Source organism: Carya illinoinensis, chromosome 9 (assembly GCF_018687715.1).
Source record: "Carya illinoinensis cultivar Pawnee chromosome 9, C.illinoinensisPawnee_v1, whole genome shotgun sequence".
Classification (NCBI taxonomy): domain Eukaryota; kingdom Viridiplantae; phylum Streptophyta; class Magnoliopsida; order Fagales; family Juglandaceae; genus Carya; species Carya illinoinensis.
The window spans coordinates 26,786,030-26,803,766 of record NC_056760.1 but is presented as its reverse complement, the minus strand read 5'-3'; the positions used below and the strand labels follow the sequence as shown (position 1 = coordinate 26,803,766).

The 17,737-nt window shown below is 35.7% G+C and overlaps 2 long non-coding RNA genes across 2 annotated transcripts; one reads left to right on the top strand and one right to left on the bottom strand.

Annotated features, from left to right (window-relative positions):
• The first annotated feature begins 4,272 nt into the window (after positions 1 to 4,272).
• On the top strand, positions 4,273 to 6,479 carry LOC122275050. The gene is made up of 2 exons (XR_006228481.1): positions 4,273 to 4,806; positions 5,781 to 6,479. It is a non-coding gene; the product is annotated as an uncharacterized LOC122275050 (long non-coding RNA).
• Positions 5,875 to 7,235, bottom strand: LOC122275051. The gene is made up of 2 exons (XR_006228482.1): positions 6,538 to 7,235; positions 5,875 to 6,388 (listed from the first exon to the last, which is right to left on the bottom strand). It is a non-coding gene; the product is annotated as an uncharacterized LOC122275051 (long non-coding RNA).
• Between the last annotated feature and the right edge of the window lie 10,502 nt (positions 7,236 to 17,737).

Sequence of the window (17,737 nt, the reverse complement as noted above, 5' to 3'; positions counted from 1 at the left end):
GGTTGATGCTCTCTAGGCTTGTAGGACTGCATTCAAAACTAATTTAGAGATGTCACCTTATAGATTGGTTTATGGTTGGGCTTGTCATTTACCTGTTGAGATTCAGCATCGTGCTTTATGGGCTGTTAAGCAAATTAACTTTTCACTTGATGCTGCCAAAGGTTTAAGAAAGTTGCAGATTTCGGAGCTTGATGAAGCATGAAGGGAGGCCTACGACAATTCTCACTTGGGAAATAAGCGAATGAAGGCTTTGCATGACAAGAAGATCCATGATAAACATATGGTCCCTGATCAGAATGTGCTCTTCTATAATTCAAGACTACATTTTTTTTTTTCTGGGAAGCTGAAATCCAGATAGAGTGGGCCGTACATTGTAAAGGAGGTTCATCCTCACGGGGCAGTAGACATTGTCAATTCGAAGAATGACAATAGCTTCATTGTCGATGGACAACGTCTAAAGCCGTTCAAGACTGCCTTTGATCCAAACGAAGAGATTTTGCTTGTGCAAGACTCCAGGGAAGTATTCTGATTTTGATTTATTTATTTATTTCTTCTATTTACGGCTTTCTTTCATTACATTTTATTTGTTATTTATATTTGTTGTTTTGCTTTCATTTTATATCACATGATTGCTTGTTCGTGTTGCTTACTTATCCTTGTGCACTTTGTTTTCTTTCGTTCGATTCATCGAGGACCATGTCTCTCACTAGTTGGGGGTAGCGTATGTGCACAGATTTAAAAAAAAAAATTGCATTAATGTGATTTGCATTGATACATATATGATTGACACACACTTCATTTCTAGTACCTTGTGAAATTTGAGCACCTTGGTGGAGTGGTTGAACAAAATTATTTTTTGAAGATTTATGTTCAAGCATGAGCATAGAGCATGATTTCTGATGCATCATATTAGTTGATATATGGTTTGAAACATTGAGCTGCTATACTTTTTGAGATGAGACTTGGTAAGATTTATATAGAATAAAGGAAAAAGTTTGAAGGACATTTTGCACATGCTTACACTTGTAGTGTTCATCATTTACTGTCCACTGATTTAACACAAGAGTAATAAACTGCAGGACTACCGAGCCATGCTAAAAAAGGAAAAATAAAGAAAAAACAGAATGAAAGAAAAAGAAAAATAAAGGATTAGAAAAGAATTGAGAGAAAAAAAAAAGAGAGAAGAAGAAGAGAAAGACAGTTTAATGAACTTTTCTAAGTAAAGGACTAGAAACAGTTACCCTAATTTTGGGGGTTGAGTGTTCAACCTTTAAACATAGTTGGCGTGAAAACTATTAGTTCCTTGGGCTTTGAGATAGTTAGAATCAATAATGATTAATCTTAATGTTGAAAATTCCTATGACAAATCTTGGCTAGTAATGAGGAATACACAACCGTGTAGCTACACATACACATCTGAGTTCTGATACATTTTCCTCAATTCTATGTGAAGGATTGTTGAGACAGTATTGGTGGGTATAGCTCCTGGGGTTGAGTAGTCATGGATCACCTTTTGTGAGAATTTAGAATTGTGTTTGATTGCTTTTGTTTGAATCTTGATTTTTATGCAATATTCATCTCAACTAATTTTTACTATTTTGTTCAAAGATTAGCAAAATGTTAGTTGGGGGTGTGATTGAGCTGAAATATTGCATATTTTATACATTGAGAACCAATATACTTTATTTAATTTATTACATTATTATTGATTTTAGATGAAAAAATTGTTAAGATGCATAAATCTAAGTTGTGATTTAAATTGGTTAATAACATGATTTTATGCTTAATTTTATAACTTGTGATTTAATTGGGTAATATTTTTTTTACATGTATAACACAATTTTGATATTCTATTATTTCTTTTTATTCTATTTTTCTTATTTCCTTTTCTTTTTAGGTCCAAGGAGGACAAAAATTAAAAAAGAGAAAAGTCAAAAAGCAAAATGAGCATACGGATTAGTCTAAAAAGGATGCTTTTTGGACTTCAAAAGGGACACGAAAGAGATTTCTTTATTTGGCATTATAGGACTTGAAGACGCTACTTTAATATAGATGGAGACTTTGACCTCCGGGGAGACCTTTTTTCCATTTTATTTTCATTGGGCACCACACATTTGACTTCTAATCACTTGGGAAGCAGATAATTCCCTCTTGGGGCCACAACATAGAATTTCCTCTGGGGTTTTAATTAAGCGTCGCACAGAATGAAACATATTGGGTTTTAACTGGATGCTACACACCTTCTTTCAGGTTTAGCTGAATTCATTCAGTGCTACACACCTACTTTTTACATAACCAATTTCATTCATGCTGCAGCACTATTGAAGAACTCCTTGAGGGGTCTAATTATTGCTACAATCTAGCTTCCTTTACTGCTTTCAATCTTCATCTCCATTCAATAGGCTTGATCTTTTTATTCTCTACTTTTTATTTAATTTCAATTTGAAGTTTATGATATATTCTTGATATTTTATGATTAAAAGTTGGACATTTTATTTGCTGTTTATTTTATTTTATATTAGTTATTTTTCTTGTTTATTTAAACTTCCATTAAATATGCATTCCTATTACATTTTAGATTAAATTTAATTTTATTATTTAATTTTTAGATTAATTAAAATTGTTTAGCATAGTTGAATCCTTAATTGTTAATTTCAATTTGTTAGTCTTTTACGTTCCATTTCGACACTCCAAAAAAATTCAAAAGTATGAATCTAGTCTATGACTAGTGCCATTTTTATTTCCGTTGCATCATTCCATTCATTGTACATACCACCACTTTTATTTGTGAAATTTTTAACCATTTTATATGAATTTAGATTTAAACAACTTTCCCCGAAGAGATGATTTAGGAATTTTATTCTTAATTATTACACGACATCCTCCTACACTTGGGATAGCCTTTGTGCTACTTATTTTTGAGTGAGTCAGTTGACAGTTCTACCATCTCTTCTACTCATGGCAATCTTCTTCTCTCAAAACTAAATCATGTCCATTCAATTTCCAAGAATTTAATTTCTATCAGAAATTGTGTGAAGATAATTGTATATTTTGAATTTCACTCTTCATTTTTTTTTTTTTTTGTGTGTGAAGGATTCCCGAACCAAGAAAGTTCTTCTTCAAGGCCCTACTAAAGATGGAATGTATGTGTTTCCACAAATATCTTCATCTCCTCAAGCTAATGTTGGTGAATGTGTCTCCTCTTTCCAATGGCATATTCGGCTAAGTCATCCATCCATGCAACTAGTTGATAGAATCATTTCACAAGTATCTCTTCCTATAAAGTCTTCTTCCTCCTCGGGTTTATGGTCCTTGTGTTGCAAGGTCAAACTCCACCAATTTCTATATGGTCAAGCTTCTTTTACATCACCTGCTCCTCTCCATCTTCTATTTTTCTGACGTGTGGGGTCCTGCACAGATGCTATCTCGTGGTGGTTTTATAAACTATCTTTCTTTTGTCGATTACTACAATAGGTTTACCTATAATTTTTCCATTAAAATGTAAATCCGATGTAGTCACATTTTTTCTATCTTTCAAGCATCATGTTGAAACTCTCTTTAATACAAAAATCTGTGCATTGCAATCTGATTGGAGTGGAGAGTTTAGATCTCTTAATCATGTGTTACAATCTTTTGGTATTTCTAATCGAATTTCTTGTCCCCATGCTCACTCCCAAAATGGATCAATAGAAAGAAAACATAGACATATTGTGGAAACAGTGCACTTCTTGCTCATTCTTCTTTACCTCATTCTTACTGGTCTGATGCTTTTGTCACTGCTATTTTCCTAATCAACAGACTTCCTACTCCCATTTTACATAACAAATCACCATTTGAAGTTCTATTTCTTCAAAAACCCAATTACATGTTTTTAAAAACTTTCAGTTGCCAATGCTGGCCTAACCTTAGGCCATACAACAATCATAAAATGAGTTTTAGATCTCTCCCATGTATATTCCTTGGATATCGTTCCTCTCATCATGGCTATATGTGCTTTCATGTTCATACGGCAATCATGTACATATCAAGTGATGTGTTGTTTGATGAGAATAACTTTCCATTCTTTACGTCTAATTCAAGTCCATCTCCAGAATGTTATTCTTGGCCCAACCCTACTCACAATCAGTTACCTTTCTTTCCTCCATCTCAACCTCACGGGCCTTCTTCTCCTTCTTATTCTAACCAACACACTACCAGGCCCACGATCTCACCTTCCAATTCCAATAAAATTTCATCACCAACACATGATATTATTCCTAGCCCACAAACTCATCTTTCTTCTATCTTACCTGAATCCTTTTCAACATCAAGCCCATCTCTTACTTCATCAAGGGCACCTTTTGAATTGTCATCTCCAACCTCTTCTCTTCCCAGTGCGACCTCTTCCTTCTCTGAAATCCCCTCCACCTCAATTCATCCCATGCAAACTAGAGCCAAAGCAAATAAAACTTACCCTAGAATAAGAACTGACTGCACCATTCCATGGCCTCTACCGCGTGCCCATGCGACTTCCACTGCTGTTTCTAAGGAACCCACCTCTATTACTCCAGCTTCCAAATATCTCAAATGGAGGCATGTGATGCAGCTTGAATTTGATGCTTTTATGTTCACCAACACCTGGTCGTGGGTTCCTCTTGCCTCTAATCAAAATATTGTTGGCTGTTGATGGATCTTTAAGACCAAGCACCTGTCCAATGGTTCCATCGAACGAAGAAAAGAGAGACTGGTAGCTAAGGACTATAGTCAACTTGAAGGCTTGGACTACAATGAAACATTTAGTCTTTTGATCAAGCCAACTTCCATTAGGTTAGTTCTTTTCATCGCAGTCTCTTTTGGTTGGTTGATTCACCAGTCGGATGTCCAAAATGTATTTTTGCATAAGACTCTTGATGAACACGTATTTATGACTCAGCCACCTGAGTTTACAGACCCTCAATTTCCCCACTGTGCATGCAAACTTAATCGAGCTTTATATGACCTTAAATAGGATCCATGCGCCTGGTATGCACGACTTAGCTCTCGGTTACTAGAGTTGGGTTTTGCTGTTTCAAAATCAGACACCTTGATGTGTTTAGATACTGAAAGTACGTTAACACTTCTTAACATACTCCACTACTATTCATTATTTTATTATTACTTTTCACCTATTTTTTACTACTATTCATTACTTTTTACTACTATTCAATATTCTATTATTACTTTTCATCTACTTTTTCAATACTATTTACAACACTTCTCAACACCTAAACCCAACCAATTTTATTTATCGGCATCAATTTCTGGTTGTATATTTCCTAGTCTCTGTTAATGATATCGTGCTTACTGGTTCCAGTCCAAGTGTTCTTGCTCAGCTTATTTCTACTTTAAGCAAAGATTTTCCTCTTAAGGATCTTGGGGATTTACATTATTTCTTGGGTCTTGAATGTCGACGAGATGCTACTGGACTTATTATTTCTCAAAGGAAATATATTTTGGATTTGCTAAAAAAGAAGAATATGTTAAAATTTAAGCCAGTTAGTAGCCCCATGTCTCCTTCCACTAAGTTGTCTACCTTTGATTCCACATCTGTAAAAGATCCTACTTCATATCGAAGTGTAGTGGGCAGTTTGCAGTACTTTCTCTTCACCAGGCCAGATCTTGCTTTCTCTGTCAATCGTATTTGTTAGTTTATGCATGCCCCGTGCTTATATCATTGGCAAGTGTTAAGGATATTTTACACCACTTAAAACATAAACTTCATTATGGTTTATTTCTTCAACCATCTTCTACTCTATTTTTAGCTGCATACACCGATGCAGACTGGACATGGTGCCTCGATGATAGGAAGTCGACTAGTGGCTATTGTGTCTTTTATGACAAAAGGTTGGTCTCATGGAGCTCAAAGAAGCAATCTATTATAGCCCAATCAAGTACTGAGGCAGAATACAAGGCTCTTATTCATGCCACTTATGAATTACTGTGGCTACAATCTCTCTTGTCTGAATTAAGAATTTTCAAAACCCCCTACCCTCTACTGTGACAATTAGGGACAACTTACCTATCCATGAATCCTGTGATGCATTCTCATACCAAACATAATGATATTGAATATCATTTTGTAAGGCACCAAATTCAAGAAAAAGCTCTTCAAGTTTCATTTCTCTCAAGCAAGGATCAGCTTGCTGATATATTTACAAAGCCCTTATCCACTTTCACATTTTCAACACTTAGATCAAGCCTCACTGTTCTTCCAGGCATGCTTGGCTCGCAGGGGCGTATCAACAATACAATTACCACACATGATCAGCACTCAAAGGATACCTCATCAGGAAATACTGAAGATGTGCCAAGCCAGAATGTTCCAGAATGAATCTTTGTTATACAAGTGTCATGCTTTTAGTGATAAAATCTGTTATAAAAAGAATATTATGTTTTATGTGTATAAATAGCAGCATGTACCGAATACAAAAACAATGAAGAGAACAAACATTCCCATTCAATATCTCTGCATATACTCTGTTTTATTAAAATCCAACCTTGGAGAAGAGGCCTGCTTACCTAGTAGGACCGAGTCTTTGGATTTGTCGTGGCTAACCTATGGGTCATATGCCATTTATGGCCAGAAATGAGAGTGGAGTGCCATGAGGTGAGATTGATTCTGGTGGATATGCTTGGCTTGGGCATGAGGAATTTATACGCTTGTTCTGTTCAAACAGCGGTTTCACAAGCAAGCACTCTCTGGACCTGTGATTATCAACAAACCCATTGCCAAAAATGCCGCAAGAATAGCAAAGGCCTTGATGTCGATCTACAAGTCAAGCCGAACCCACTGTGAAGGGCAGGGGAATCTGGACTGTAGGTCAGCCACGCGACGGTACTGTTGTGGAAGAGGGGCGAAGACCATTTGAGTGTCTTTCACTAGGGTTGTAAGGGAATTCTTGCATGACGCAGAGGGAGATTCCCACAATGTCGTTAGTGACTTTTGATGCTTTTTCAGGACAATTAGGGCTCATTTCTAGGTATTAGGCTTGGGGAAGGAAGAAGAAAGGGGAGTTGTACAGAGAAGGAAAATTTGCTTTTCCAGCTATGGGTTCAGAGAAAATGTGAAGAATCACGTGGTGTGTTAGTGAATGAGTAAAGTGATATGTATAGTGTTAAAAAACATAGATGGTATGGAGAAAATGTTGGGCCATCGTGGGAAAGAGAACCTAGCTGAAGTAATCATAAAGGGAGTAACTCTAGCCAAGACAAATGACATGTTGGGCCGGCCAGGGAGCTGTCACCAGTACAACAACATAGGCAGTGTCTTTAGTACTCTTATATACAAAATGGACGGGCCAATGTGCCAAGTACGGGCAAAAAATGTAGGTGTTTTTTGTAATTAAGAAATTTGGTTCTAGTTATGTAGGTGCAGATTTCTAACGAGCCCTTAATATGCAGAGGATATAATGCTAAAAATAATAGAATTTATTTTTTTCTTGCCCTTTTTCTATATATATAAAATAAATACACAAATGAGAACTAAAAATGTTGAACGCAGATGAGTTGAGAATTGAGAATGTTTAGGAGAAGACACTATGTCTCCATCATTGTTTGTAGATTTGGAGAGACCTATTGTCAAGAAGGCTCAAAAAGAGTACTGAGAGAGAAACAAAGGAGGCAAAACATCATGTCTCCAAATCTTGTTGGCTTGGTTAATGATATGAAGGAAGAGAAGAAGAGAGAAAATGAGTAGAAAAGGAAGACCGAAAAGAGATTATTCGCCTTCCAAAAGAAAGGCCCAAGCTACACTGAAAGATGGAGGAGATTGAAATTATGAGGATAGGCACCTTAACTTTGTCTCCAATACAGCAAGAGTTTTTTCGTCCTTTTCAATTGGAAATTCTTTAGAAACGAAGGTCCACAAAATTATGACTAGTGTGTTGGGCATGAGTCGCAATTTTTTATTTTTTGAAAGGTTGCAATGCAGCAATATTAAGCCCTCATTTGGTTGCACAATTATGATAAGATGAAATGAAATGAGATGAAATGTTTTATTAAAAGTTGAATAAAATTTCGTTATAATATATTTTTTTAATATTAGTTTTGTTTTGAAAATTGAAAAAATTGTAATGATTATATGAGATGAAATGAGATAGTTTGGTTTTTGTAAACTAAACCAGCCCTAGATAGTTACATGTTAATAGTGTTTTTTTTTTTAATAAAAAAAAAAGAAAAGAACACAAACTACAGCTAGAAGGTTTAGTTAGAGGGCACACTAAATACACAGGAAGGTAATCATTGTTTTGATTTTTCTTTATAAGTTGGGAGGCACATTAAACCAGTAGCTGGGTGTATATGCAAAATGGCTTCTGAGCTTAACCTTGCTGAAAGTTAAAAATGTTTAGGCATAGTCTAGTTTGGTGTAGTGCTAATATTTTTTTTCCTGCTAGCTGCATGTATTTCACAGTATTATGGATGAAGCTTTTGTCAAATAAGTATTAAAATTAGATCTTGCTATTGGCTTGTAGTTAATGGCTTGTAGCAAACGTTCTGCTTTGTTTTGGGCTTGAGGGTTGTATGTGAAAGTGGAGTTGATATAACAGATGGGGTAGTGTACTAATGAATCCAGAAACAGGTTGGCCGGGGACTTGTAGTAATGTTTGATCAGTTGTCTTATTTCATGGGCATGCAGTTGTCATAGGTGTGGAGTTAGGTATAAACCAGATGATAAAAATGTGAAAGGGACGACCTTTATTAAGGATCCTGATGGCTATTGGATTGAGATCTTTGAACTCAAAATTTTTTTTGAACCATTATTGCTGCTGCTTCTAAAATTAATGCTTTTTTTCCTCGTGCTTCATTTGCCTCATGATATCAAATTTAGTGCCTGTTTATTTGTGATGCGTGTAAGTTCAAATGAAATAATTTTTTGAGGCTATATTATGTAAGTTTAGTTGAAGACTTGGAATTAATTTTGTCATGCTTTTTATTCTACCATAATGTTTTGGCTACTTCTCAAGATTAGAGGTGGCAATATATGAATGGTCCCGCAAACAGAATACGAAATAAATGGGTTTAGGTTAAAACTGATTGACCCAATGAGGCACGAGTAATAAATGGATCAATTGCGAGTTAACCCACAAAAATGCAATCAACCCGCATGATACGAATAAATTCTATTTTCAAATTTTATAAATAATTAATTTTTTATTGTTGGGATATAATATTAATATTAGTATTTGATTACCTAATATTTCAAACTATTAAACTTTTTTTTTGTTAATATGCAGTTTTTATTTTATGAAAATATTACTTAATATCTCAAACTATTAAACATATGAAACATCTTAACTCAATACAATAATGATCAGTTCAAACCCATATATATGAAACGAGTTAAAATGAGTTAAATGAGATGAAAAAGGTAAAACGGGTTGTGTCCAAAATAATCCATTAAGAGAAATGATATTTGCAGTCGTGGTTGTGCAAGCGGCATGCAGTCGCTTTGAAAAAAATGAATTAATATGGAACTCACATGAAAAAAAAAATTAACTTTTTAATCGTGGATCTCACTCTTTTTCAAAGCGATTGCGCGGCGTTTGCAATTCCACGACTGTATGTAGCATTACTCATCTATTAAATGGATTATACAAATTGTGTCGTGTCACCTGTGGATCATGTTAGTATATTTTAGGGTCTGGCCGTTTAATTAAATATGTCACATTTGGTTGATCCATATAATTTTGTACTATGATTTGACACGACACGTAAATGATCCGCAAACATGAATTGCAACCCTTACTCAAGAGTATGAATTGGGTTTCTTTGGTCCCATTATGTGGAAGGGACTTTTTTAAATGAACTACTAGGTCTACCCAAACGATATTGATTTTGGGAGGGAAAAAAAAAAAATAAAATTGTATATCTCATTCACACACTAATCCACCTAATGGATCCAGATAACACTTCGAAGCAAGAGGTCAACATGTCCATAAATAGTTGATACACCAACTTACTTTCAGAACAATTTTGACCACGAAGAATTGACAAGTACTACTTAAGATAGGAAATGGAAGTATCGCATCACATTAGGCTAGATGAAATGAAACTTAAAAAATATAATTACTTAATATTTGATTATATATTTGATATGAATGCTCAATGACATTCAATTGGAGTTGAGAATGAACTTGTCTATTTCTAATGCGATGGTGACATTAAGTGAATTGGATGCACCCCCAATCAATGCTATTTGAATCTCAATGAGAAACTAGGTTGAAGAACCATGAGTCTTGAATCTACAAGCGAAGGATATTCAATCGGAAGCTTTTCTGGGAGGGTTGTAGAATATCAAGACCATACGCTCTAAATATGTTAGCAGATAGGACTAGGTGTGGGCATAATTATTATTATAATTATAATTAGTATTTTATTTGGGAAACCAATTGTATTAGAAAAAAAAAAAATAGTTCTACTAACTATACAAATACTAGGGCATGTTTGGATGCTCAAAGTATCTCAAAATTTTGTGAATGACAATGCAATAGTTTGAGTAAAGTTGTTTTTATTGGCTTTTGGGAAAATAAGAGAGAAAAAATCAAATAAAAATATATTCTTTAAAATAAGTATTGTATTTGAGTATGTGAAAGTGAATAGATAAAGTTAAAAAGTTATTTGAATATAATTTTTTAATATTATTTTTGTTTGAAAATTTGTAAAAGTTGTATTAATGTTTATGCAGTTTGAATAATAATTAAATGAAAAATTTAAAATTTGAAATAGAGAAATATTTTATATTTGAGTGATATATATTCATAATGAAATTATAAGAAATAAGAAATTTTGAAAATTTTGAAAATGTTTGGTGTTACCCAAAACATGCCCCAAGTGTCTAGCTAGTAGTTTCTAGGGTTAATGAAGCAACTATAAGCAATCAACTAAGGCCTTGTTTGAAGAATAAGATGAGATAAAAATTCTTTAAACAATAGTGAAATGGTTTGTAAATAAATGGTAATGAAATGGCATGCAATGACATGGACTTACCTGCATGTGGGATAACAAGGCATGTGCTTAATTTGGGCTTCTAATTAACCGGCTGCCTTGAGATTTCTTCATATGATTGCATAATATCTTTTACAGTTGAATTATTCATAAAAGAGGAATGCTAAATACACTCTTATACTATGCAAGTCTTGTGCGTACGTTTCTTTTGAAAAGAATGACTCGCAATTTAAAAACACATGCATTTTTTTTTTTTTTTTTATATGAATTTCATGTTCACTCACCTTTTTTCTAATGGAGTGTACAAGATTTACGTACTGTAAAATTATACAAATTATTTTTCTTAGGAAAAATGATTGTAATTTGCATACCTAGCATCTATGATATATACCAAGAGAAAGTCAGTCATCTTTCCTAGCTAATCACTCGTGAGCATTTCAATAAACCTTTGTAAGTCTCATTTACTTACAATTGGAAAGGAGTGGAGATGTATTTAGAATAATCTTAATCCAAATTCTAGAAAACCCAAACTCCCCAAGGTTATCCAGTTTAAATTTTCAATCCCATTTATCAAAGAGAAATGATTTGTACAGTCGGAAAATGTAGTCGGCGTGCAGTCGCTTTGAAAAAAATAAATTAATATGGGACCTATATGAAAAAAAAAAATTATTTTTATAACTTTTTTTTTATTCATTCTGTACAGCCATGAAAAAAAATATTTTATTTTTTTTATTTATTCCGTACAGCCGACTGCATGCCGACTGCATTTACCGACTGCGTCTAGCAAATCCCTTTATCAAATGCCTTGGTCATGCACACTACAGCAGTTTATGGTTTTTGTGGCCACATAAAAACATAACCGTCACAAAAACATAATCGTCATAAAAAAAAGAGTCAAATTTTTGATAGATATCAAACTAGTAAAATACCATTTTGTGATTGTTTTCATTCCGACCCAAAAACGTAACCCAAAACGTAACCGTAAAAAAAACTCAATTTGTGGAGGTGACTTATCCACTTTCCTCCACTGATCACTATTTTATTAGTCTTGTGTCCCAACTTTGAGTGAGTGATGTGTTCTATAAAATACTTCGCCCTTTCAAGAATGCTTTCTATTACTTGGATATCAATCTTGGAAGTTGGAATTAGCCCAAAATTGGCTTTTTTTAATGCTCTTTAGTGGCAACATTCTTTACTAAACTGAAATTTTTTAAGCAATGAAAGCAGCTCAAAACCAGAAATCATGGAAGGAGGATTTGGATCTTCTAGAATTCTTAACTAAACTCTAAGGCTTAGATTGAAAGATAAATAGATGCATGAAGTTTTTCCACAACATTAATGGTTGTCCAAGTGAATTACATAAGTAGTATTAAATGTTCAATAAGCCTTATGAAATCTATTTATGTATCTTTCTCTTAGTCTTGATCTTATAATTTGGTCAAAAACTCTAGAGGATCTATCCATGGGATAATGCTCCCGTGGTCACATTTTCCACATATTGAACTTTATTTTTCTTTGATTTATTAATTGTCACTATTTTGAACCCTAAGGGCTTAGCTCAAGTGGTAAAGACCTTAATCTTTGTACGTAGTATATTCTTTACAAATCTAAGGTTCAAATCCTCCTAGGTGTAAACAATTACTAGGAGTCATCGAATTAAGGGAATTTTTCTTTAAATTATTCTAGGTGCACTTATGGGAAATTCTTTGCTGAGGGACTATGTACCCTCGGGATTAGTCAAGACTTTGTTTTCAGACACCGGTCCCAATAAAAGAAAATTGTCACTATTTTGGTTGTTATGAGGTGCTTGTCGAGCTCCCCACCTTGATTTTTATGTTCTTGTTTGATGTTCTATATATTTATTTGCTTAAAAAATATATCTTTTTTTTTGTAAACAATCTTAATACTAGTGAAAAGTTGAAGCAACTACTATTGCCGTATATGTAAGTCTAGTTGAAAGTATTATCAATCATCACTTAGCACCAACTCTTGTTAGCTCAGAAATATCTTCAAACACATTTAAAAAAAAAAAAATTAAAAAATCTTCAAACAGTTGCCCTAACTATGATAAAATATGCCATGGTTGTGCGCGCGCGCCTATGCTAACAACACTAATCTACATCCCAAAGCCTAGTTTTGTTAAAGAATTTTGGCCTACTCAACCTCAACTAGAGCTTAGTTTAGTCACCTAGCCCACTACCCTATAAGCCATTATACAATTCACTATATTCATTTGAATATAGTGAATATTCACTATATTCATTTGCACTAGACCTTATATTCATTTTTTAATGATTGAAAAATAAAAAAGCGAGTATAATTTATTTTCTAAAAATAGAAAAAAGTAACAAAGTCATTTTGGCCACCACGTTGTGGGTGGGGTGGTAGAATCTAGCAACCCCCATGCTGATTGAGCATATGCCATCATGGGGTGGCTGGATTCAGCTATCTTGTGATATCCCAAGTCTAGCTAGCACATGAGTGGCTAGATTCAACCACATTCGTGGTGGTGGCCAAATTTCGCCACCCACACTATATAGCCAAATCTAGGTCACAACAGCATGGCTGAATCAGTTGGTTGTGGACAAGCCATGGGAATCTTGTGCTCATGATCCAACCTTGTTCTTTCTTATTTGTTGTTTATATTTTTTTAATTATGGTTATTAGTATTTTATTTTATTTTTTAAATTAAGAGAAACTGATTTTTGATGGACAAGCCATGGGAATCTTGTGCTCATGATCCAACCTTGTTCTTTCTTATTTGTTGTTTATATTTTTTTAATTATGGTTATTAATATTTTATTTTATTTTTTAAATTAAGAAAAACTGATTTTTGATGTGTCAAAGGCCCCGTGTTTTTTCATTAATTTAGATAAACGGAAATCTTAAAGAAGGGCCTGATTCAAAACTTGAGGTTTCGAAGGCACATTCATTCTAAGTGTTTATCAAAATGGCTGATCATGAGATGGATGCCCCCAAATGAAAGAATATGAATAAACAAAGTATAGGATGTTTTGTCTTGGGGTGAACGCAACGCATCATAAAACAAATCTCCTAATGTTCTTTTAAATATATGAACAATGCTTTATTCATGAGTGTAAAAGATTCAAGAGTGAATGATTACTGCTTCTTCCCATTTTTAATTCTGAAGTTACTAAGTAAGTGGCCATTTGGAATTGAAAAACAACTTTATACTAAACTTCTATTTTTTTTTCTCAGCAAGTATGACATCTATAGATAAACTAACGGATATAAGATACAAGTTTGATGGAGTAGGAGTCTCTTACAGTCTTCCCAAAGCCAACACATACTACAAAACAAAAAAAGAAAAAACAAAGGACATGATGGGAACCAAACAAATGGCTCTTACTCAATTCCCACAAGGGGAGATCGCTTGATGATGGTTTCAATATGGTCTGATGAACAAACTATAAAACTATAGCGGGAAGCAGCAGTATAGAGGGGTGTTATGCAACGTATTGGTTTGGATTGGCTGGAATGAACTTTTACATCCACTTTCACTCGATCCTAGATTAGGGAGAGCTAGAACATAGTGATGAATCATCAGCGAAGGGCCAAAACTGATGGTGGCGGAGTGTGTAGGCCACACGCCACAACTGGAGAGAGAAATAGTCAGATCTGGAAGAGTCGAAGGCGCTGGACCCGAAACTGTCTAGCGTGGCAGCAGAAAACTCCCCAAAACATGGTGACGCATGGATCTGACTCAAGGCATAAGCCAAGTGTGAGCCGTACACGCTGCACAAAAGAGCGGATTTCTTCTGCTAACAGGACAATCGGCACCTAGGGAAGCTGATGGAGGGGCGTGTGTCTGCCTTTGATCATTGGAAGGTAGTAGATCGGCAAGTGATAGTGCTAACGGAAAAACACATAAAAACCAACCGGAAAAAGACGTAAATTAATAGAAATGGATAGGGCCGTGGCCAACAAGGAGGGGAGCTGGTTGGAGCCAAAGCACCAACCCCCCTCCCCTAATGAACAGTAACAAATATTGGGTGGGGCAATGGGAAGGATTTTGTGAGAGTTTACTCGGAGAGAAAGCTTTGTAGTAAACTTCTATTTTACTCATATTTTACTATGATCATAACGTGAGATCTTTCTTCATCTCTTTTATCTTTTCATTTTTCTTATATAAGAGCTCATGCAAGCAGTGTTGATACACAATGCAATATCAACATGGTAAGATGAGAATAATATGTGTTTTGAATTAGAGTAAGTCTCTTTGAGACAAGGTTAGAATTGATACTCTTTGTTCTAATGGACGGGGAGACATCTTTTATTTTTGTGAAAAATTTACTAAGAAGTATTGAGGGGGAGGACCATTTAACTATATCATCAATGTTAAGTAAGAGATTTGATATTTGTAGTCTTATGATATATGAATAATGTGCACTCCATCTAAAAATAGGTAAATTTGGGACTAAAATGAAAAAATTATTTTTTAAAATAGTGGATCTCATTTTTTTCAAAGGGAGTGTATGAGACTTTCATACCTTAGAACTATATCTAACATTATTCTAAAATAAATTATTATGTGATAGCTTTAATTCGATAATAATTATAAAGCATATCTTATTTATTAAAATTGGTAGCAATTGGAATCTTATTGTTGGGAGGTTTTTTACCCAGGCCCAAAAGGCCCAGAGGGTGAGCCTAATACCCAGGGGCTCGTATCGACCAAGTCGTCCGTCAACCTGACTAAAGGGCTCTTGACCTGTAAAATCAGATTCGAGGCCTTGGAGCAGAGGTTAGTCCACTGGCCAGGGAGCATAGAAAATATGTCCCAATGAAAAAGGGAGAGAAATATGCCATTTCGACAGGACTGAATCCTAAGACGAAACTGAAGATCACGTCACATTAAATGCGCCTTCTAGAGGATCATGTTGCATTAATACATCATCAAGAGGGCCACGCCATATTAAATGGGATGGTGGAAGGGACTTTGGGAGGACATCCCCCCCCCCCCCCCTCCCCAACAAAAAAAAAAAAAAAACCATAGAGCATGGCTGCCTGATCCTTAAAGCCAAGTAAAAAAGAGAACCCCTAGGTATCAGAAGGGGGTTACACTCTTCACTTTCTGAAATCTCTATACTTTCACTACTCTCTTGCATATTTTTGGGAAACATTACTGACTTTGACATTGGAGGCTCCCACAGTCACCACAAGGGCAACCATCTCTTGATCTTTTCTTTGTGTTAGCAAGCTCAAGATAGAAGACCCGAACTGCATATGGCCTGACTCAAATGTGTATAAAACACGACGTTATATATTAGCAAATTTTGAAAAAAATTTTGAATGCTTTTTTCGTTGCTCAATGAGTGTTACGAAGACGACTAGGGGTGCCCCTATCCTACCCCCCGCCCTAGTATGGGGGGTTTGGAGGTTTGGGCCCCTAGGTTCTGGCCTCGAGTAGGTTCCCCCTGTCTGGTTGTCACGGGGTGGATTGACTCCTTGATCCATTCGCCCACCTTGATAAATTCAAAGTGCCCACCACCCACCCACCAAAAAACCAGTTATAAAATACCAACTAACTTGTGAGGTACTACCTAACCAGTGAACCACCAACTAGATAGAAATATATATATATATATATATATATTTATCAGCGGGGGGTGACAGTGAGAGGGAGAGAGAGACCATGATGGCAACGACAGAGCCACAAAATACTAAATTAAAGGCACTAAGAATTTGAGAGAGGAAAGAGAAAGGAATATATATACCTGTTAGGAGTGACGACGAGAGGGTGAGAGAGACCATGATGGCAACGGCAACAATGCATTGCGAGAGGAAAGAAGAGAAATACAACGGGGGAGAGGGGGGTAGGGAAAGAGAGAGAGGCAGGATGAGGGGATCACTTTTGGGGATGGCCTTTTATACGAAGTAACAAAACCCTAAATTACAACGATGTTGTTTTGTTAAAGAAAATAGTTATATATATATATATATATGCGAACATATAGGGCCTAGAACGGGCAGGCTTGGGCCTAGCTTGGGCCTCATCTTCACTTGATCTTCATGGTGGAGGTAGGGGCATGCACCCTGGCATCTGATGGTTGAAGGTGTGGCCAAACATGTAGGGGCCAGTCGGTGGGGTTAGACAAACAATTGTTGGATAGGGGTGCTACTTGCCCCCTATGGGGCAGCGCCAACCCTTCCTCGCTCCCACATGGGTGGGGGTAGGAAATATTTTCACCCAATTTTCCCTGGTCCACGCGGGGGCAGGGTACCCCATCCGTTGCACGGGGTGTGGGGTTTGACTTTCATCTGTTCGCCCTCCGCCCTGCCCCTCCCCTCCCTAATCAATTAGAACCGTGTCCAGTGTCCACCATTTTTCCAATTGCAACGACAAAACCAAACTCCACAACTCGTTGATGGAATCAAACCCCTCAAAAGAAAATGAGAGTGAAAACAAAAATCAGAAATAAATATTTTAGCATAGAGAGAACTCGAAGGAGTGAAACAACCTCATTTGAAGATCTGGAAACATGCTCTACCCTCTATAGTCTGTGGAGCTTGCGAACTTGTTGGTTTATTCTTTTTCCTTTATTTTTCTTCCTTATTAATTTGGTTTCTTGTGAAATACATGTAAGGAAAACAAAAGCTTCAAGAACCTGCAAATGAAAGAGAGAGTCTTGCAAACAAAAATGTTCAGAGGAATGAGATTTTGAGGAAGAAGACAGAGGGTTGAAGTAGTGGATTCATCTACCTAGGAGGGGCAGAGGCTCAAAGACGAGAGATCGAGATAGAAAAGGGTTGT